The 5,315-nt window shown below is 43.1% G+C and overlaps 1 long non-coding RNA gene across 1 annotated transcript; it reads left to right on the top strand.

Moving 5' to 3' along the window:
* Positions 1-777: 777 nt before the first annotated feature.
* On the top strand, positions 778-5,041 carry LOC144382854 (uncharacterized). The gene is made up of 2 exons (XR_013450295.1): positions 778-964; positions 3,927-5,041. It is a non-coding gene; the product is annotated as an uncharacterized LOC144382854 (long non-coding RNA).
* Positions 5,042-5,315: the final 274 nt, after the last annotated feature.

The raw sequence follows: 5,315 nt of genomic DNA, 5'->3' as shown, positions 1-5,315 counted from the left end.
AAACCAGGCGTAGTGTGATTTTCTACTAGGACAGTTTTGGTTTGACTTTCAGGAAGATCTGTATCAATTACTCTGACCTTGGTGTGCTGAACAGGGTTGCTCCTGTTCTCATTTCAGCAGTTCAGGGGTGGGAAGGCAGGGATGTGGGGGAGGGACCAATGCAACTTCTGCTGCCGCAAGAGAACTGGGGCAAAGGCATTTATGAGGAGGTCCCAGTGTCCAGGTGCTGGGCAGCATGGTCAAGGAAGTGCTAAACTGACATCTTGGGTTGTTTGTATTCCCAAAAGCACTCGCCCCAGCAGGCATATTCTGTCTTAACATTTGGTACTCTGTGGAAAAGGAGATGTTTGGGAGGCAAATGTAGCCTGTTCTCTGTACTCCTTCCTTTGTTTCAATGCTCTTGTTGACTTTCTCTACATATGTAAATGTAGATTAGTTTTTGTAAAAAAAATTTATAGATCTAATACCTTGTTTGGATAGGCAATTGGAAAGGGCCCAGGAAAATACTCTTGGCCAGTTTCCTTTAATAACCAAGCCAGAGGTGGCAGTTACGTAGGAAGTTTATTACCACCCTGGCCCTTCTACTGTCAGACATCACTAATAGATCCCCGCATGCTTTCTGACAGACACAGCCTCCGAATCCTTCCTAAAACGTTCCAAGTAACTGCCACCAATTGGTCAGAATTGGCACACGAGATGAAACCTTCCTTGCCAAAGCTGGTTTTGCATATGTCTAGGTGCGAGGATCTCATTCCGCCTTTTATTTCTTCCTCAGCTCCTCATGTGGAAATGTATCCAGGCCCCAAAGGCAGGAACAGGGAAGGACTGGCAGGCAAAGCGAGGCATTCTCGGCAGAATGCGGAGCACAGATAAAGATGTGAGGTGACCAGCTGGAGTAACGCGGAGTACACACTGGGAAGTCACATGAAATGAACATGGAATCAGAAGGAAGAGCTAGATTGAGGTAAGCATGGGCATCTAGGCCAAGACATTTGAATGCGATTTGGAAAGTCAGTGCTCCCGAAGGCTGGTAAGGGTATTAGGGTTCTCCAGAGAAACAGAACCAATAGGATAGGAGATGCACACACACACACACACACACAAAGGGGTAAGGGTGGGCATTTTTTTAAGGAGTCGGCTCTTGTGAGTGAGGAAGTTGGCAAGTTCAAAATTTGCGGGGCAGGTGATCGGGCTGGAAATTATAGCAGGAGCTGATGTTGCAATCTTGAATCCTACGGCAGTCCGGAGGCAGAATTCCTTCTTTGGGGGACCTCAGTCTTTTCTCTCAAGTCCTTCACCAGATTGGGTGAGGCTCACCCACATTGTGGAGGGTCGGATCATTTGCTTTGCTCAAGGTTTACTGATTTAAATTTTAACATCTAACAATGATGTCACAGAAATTATTGGCTAGAACAAAGTTCATTTAAGTGAAACAGAGTTGATTTAAAGAAAATTATTAAATAAATATTGTGTGCAGATGGTATAGGGATATGTCAAGTATATATGTACTAAAATGGCTGAGGTCAGAGAATGGTAAGCGACAGAATTGCTGTACTCTTGTCACAAGGAAATGTCATAAGGAAATGTTTTTTTTTTTTTTTTTAATAAAGATTTTATTTATTTGTTTGACAGAGAGAGAGAGAGGGAACAAGCAGGAGGAGCGGCAGAGGGAGAGGGAGAAGCAGGCTCCCCGCTGAGCAGGGAGCCCGATGCGGGACTCGATCCCAGGACCCTGGGATCCAGTGACCTGAGCCGAAGGCAGATGCTTAACAGACTGAGCCACCCAGGCGCCCCAGGAAATGGCATTTTAAGGAGATTAATTCTGCTGCCTTGAACAAAGGCCATGGACAGAAAATATTCACCAACAAATAATAAATATGAAAATGTTCTCTCCTGTTATAGTAGTAAAATCATGCCTTTTCTAAAGATGCTAACTTTTTGCCAGATTTCCCGAATGTAATCTTCCCAGTGTGCTTTTTAAAAAGTAGTTGTTTAGGGGCGCCTGGGTGGCTCAGTCAGTTAAGCGGCTGCTTTCGGCTCAGGTTATGATCCCAGGGTCCTGGGATCGAGCCCCATGTCAGGCTCCCTGCTCGGTGGGAAGCCTGCTTCTCCCTCTCCCACTCCCCCTGCTTGTGTTCCCTCTCTCGCTGTCTCTCTCTGTCAAATAAATAAATAAAATCTTTAAAAAAATAAAAAAATAAAAAATAAAAAGTAGTTGTTTGTGCTTTTTCTCCCCCCTAACAAATAGAAGTTTTAAATTTTATGTAATCTTAGTAGTTGGGTCTTTTGCTTTATGATTTCTTAAAAGGATTTTAAGCTTAGAAAGTCATCCTGGTTTGGTTTTTGTTTTGTTTTGTTTGAGATATTGATTGATTGATTGATTCATCTGAAAGAGAGAGAGCAGAGGGAGAGGGAGAAGCAGGCTCCCCTCTGAGCAGGGAGCCCGATGCGGGGCTCAATCCCAGGACCCTGGGATCATGACCTGAGCTGAAGGCAAGATGCTCATGACCCCGGGATTGTGACCTGAGCCACCCTGGCACCCCTCATCCTGGGTCTTAAATTCACAGGTCTAACACCTTGCTTGGGCATTTGGAAAGATATTTTTAAATATTTAACTTTTTGGTGTATCTGGGGCTTATTTTGTTGTACACTATGAGGGATGCATCTAGACTAATTTTATTTTCCTTAAATTCCTACTCAGTTACTCCTGTACAAGTTCCTTTTTGGTGATGTCATTTTTATTTTCTAGCAAATTCTTACATGGATCCAGATCAATTTCCGGACTAACTCTGGTCTGTGTTCTGTGTCTATACATTGTTTCTTTCAGTAGTAAATTACTTTAATGATACGATACGGCCTTATATCTAAATATGTAGTGTGGCTAGTCCCATCTCATATGCTTTCTTCAAGACTTTCAGTGATAAACTTATTTTTCTTCCTGAGAACATCAGAATCTAGTCAGATTCTCCAGAAGTTTCATAGAATGTTAATTGGATTTTGTGTAAATCATTGTGAGGGTTATAATGAATTCATGTATAATTCATTCTGTATGAAATTATGCACATTTTCAATCAACTTTTGATGTTTGTGACTATAGAGCACAGATCAGATTGGAGTCAATGAATTAATCTAAAATAATAATGAAGACATTTTATCTCCATTGCCCCCTTAACTTGAGCAATTTAGATGTATAAATAGCCAAATTGAATTTAATTCCCTTCATTTTTGCACCTAAATGTCTGGTCTAGGTGTAATCCAACAATCAGGGATCCAAAGGCTGGCCTCAGGGAGCAGAATAAAAGAAACGATGATAAACATTGTCGGTGAAAGAATTTAGAAGCTCTTGAAGGGTAATTCACATTTCAACTTTTAACTTTCATTTTAATTCCCCAGGACTTCAAATGGAAACCCATGATCCCTTCTGCAAGGATCTTCACCTGGGGTGTTTTAAAATTTCTTTTTCTCATTTCCTTTGCCCTTCTCATGCTGGTAGTATCTGAACAGCCTGTTCTCCTGGCTCTGGTTAATTGTTGGTACTCTTGAATCTCTCCTGGCAGCAGAAAGCAGTGATCAGACAGGTTGAATGATTCATTGGAAATGTAATCTGATCTCATCTTAGCCATAGGTAAGAAGCAACCTGCTGGGAACCAGAATTGTAATGCTGGGAATTATCTGATTCCTGCAGCCCTCTCTTCTTTCTCTGCCCTGGTGAATCATGGCTGAGATTTGAAATTTAAGGCATGTAAAACATGGTAAACATCGATTTGTTGACTTGCCCATTGAACCGGACATCTTGCCTTCTCGCAGGTAAAACTAAAGGTCACAAGTTCTAGATTTTATTTATAAGGGCAAAGCATTGAAGTGTATCCACTTAAGTTGCTTCCCGATTCAGGGATGTCTTCTTTTCCTTTAAACTATTCTTCCAGCTTTGGGGCCGGGTGCAAAAGCAAAGCAAAACAGCAACCAAAAAGCAAAGGACTCTCCGACGATACAACACCTGAGCTGCAAAGATGGACGACCTGTAGAACAGAGTTGACATGATGTGATCAGTCAGTTCCCGGATGTGAAGGAAAGGAATCCTCTGCAGCGGACTAAGGAAGGCCAGTTACAATGCAGGGAAACCGAGAACTGGTAGGAAAAAGTGGAGAAACTTACAGGAGAAGAGAGAAAAACTGGACATAAGAGTATAAGGAACAGAAAACACAGGAAACTTTAGTGTTGGTGGTGACCCGTTACACTGCTGTCCCCCAGTGATCACATCTCCCTGTATTTGCCCTTGTGTAGTCCTCGCTCTTTGAACTGGAATAGGGCCCGTGACTCATTCTGACTGACTAGAAATGGTGGAGTGATGCTGTACGCCTTCTTGTGTCTATATGGGAAGACTTAAGAAGTTCTGCTTCTGGGCTCTGAGCCCCGATCTGACTTATAAGGATTCTGTTACTCTGCTGGCACTTTGTGGAGAGGCCATGGGAGAAAAGCCCAGCTATTCAGTGCCCAGCCAAGCCCAGGCCCCTGCTGACCGACAGCTGGATGAATCCATAGAGTGACCATTGGCAAGGTCAACAGAAGAGTCACCTGGCTGAGCCCAGCCCAGATTACAGAATTGTGAGCAAATAAAATGGCCATTGTTTTAAGTCAGGAAGTTTTAGGCTGGTTTGTTCTATCACAGAACATAACCGTTGGGATGATAACGGAGAAGCATCAAGGACCAAGGCCCAGGGACTCTGTTGTCTCGGACAGCATGGTGTGGAGGGAAGATGCAGGCCTGGAACCACAGCAAGCTTGGGTCATAGCCTCACTTTTTAGCTTTTTGCTCTGTGGACCGGGGCAAGTTATTTAGTCTTTCGGGGCCTCAGTTCTGTTATCTGTAAAATGAGAAAAATATTTCTTCCCTCACAGGATAGTTAAGAAATGAAATGAGTGAAAGTTTGGGGCACATATTAAGTACCCGCCAGACCTGAGTTCTGTTCCATTTCCTCCTTACGGTTCCCTCCCTCACCCCCCGCCCCCCAGGGCTGACCTAAACTGCATTAACCCTTAAGGGTAGTCCTGTGCCCTGCTAAAGGTCATTCTGTCATAGGTCGGTTTTGCACTGTGTATGTAGTTGATAAACAACCACTACATTTATATGAAAAAGAAGTAATCCACTAAATTCTAAGTGATGGATTTTTTTTTTTTTTTTTTTAAATGATGGTAGCTTCTGGGGCCAGTGTGCCTCTGTGTCTATATCCTGGAATACACCTGCTCCTCTGGACTACCACAACTTTTTATTAGACTAAGCTTGGGTCATGAAGGAACATTACATTCAGTTTATT

This window comes from Halichoerus grypus, chromosome 8 (assembly GCF_964656455.1).
Source record: "Halichoerus grypus chromosome 8, mHalGry1.hap1.1, whole genome shotgun sequence".
Classification (NCBI taxonomy): domain Eukaryota; kingdom Metazoa; phylum Chordata; class Mammalia; order Carnivora; family Phocidae; genus Halichoerus; species Halichoerus grypus.
This window is presented reverse-complemented; position numbering and strand designations above follow the sequence as displayed.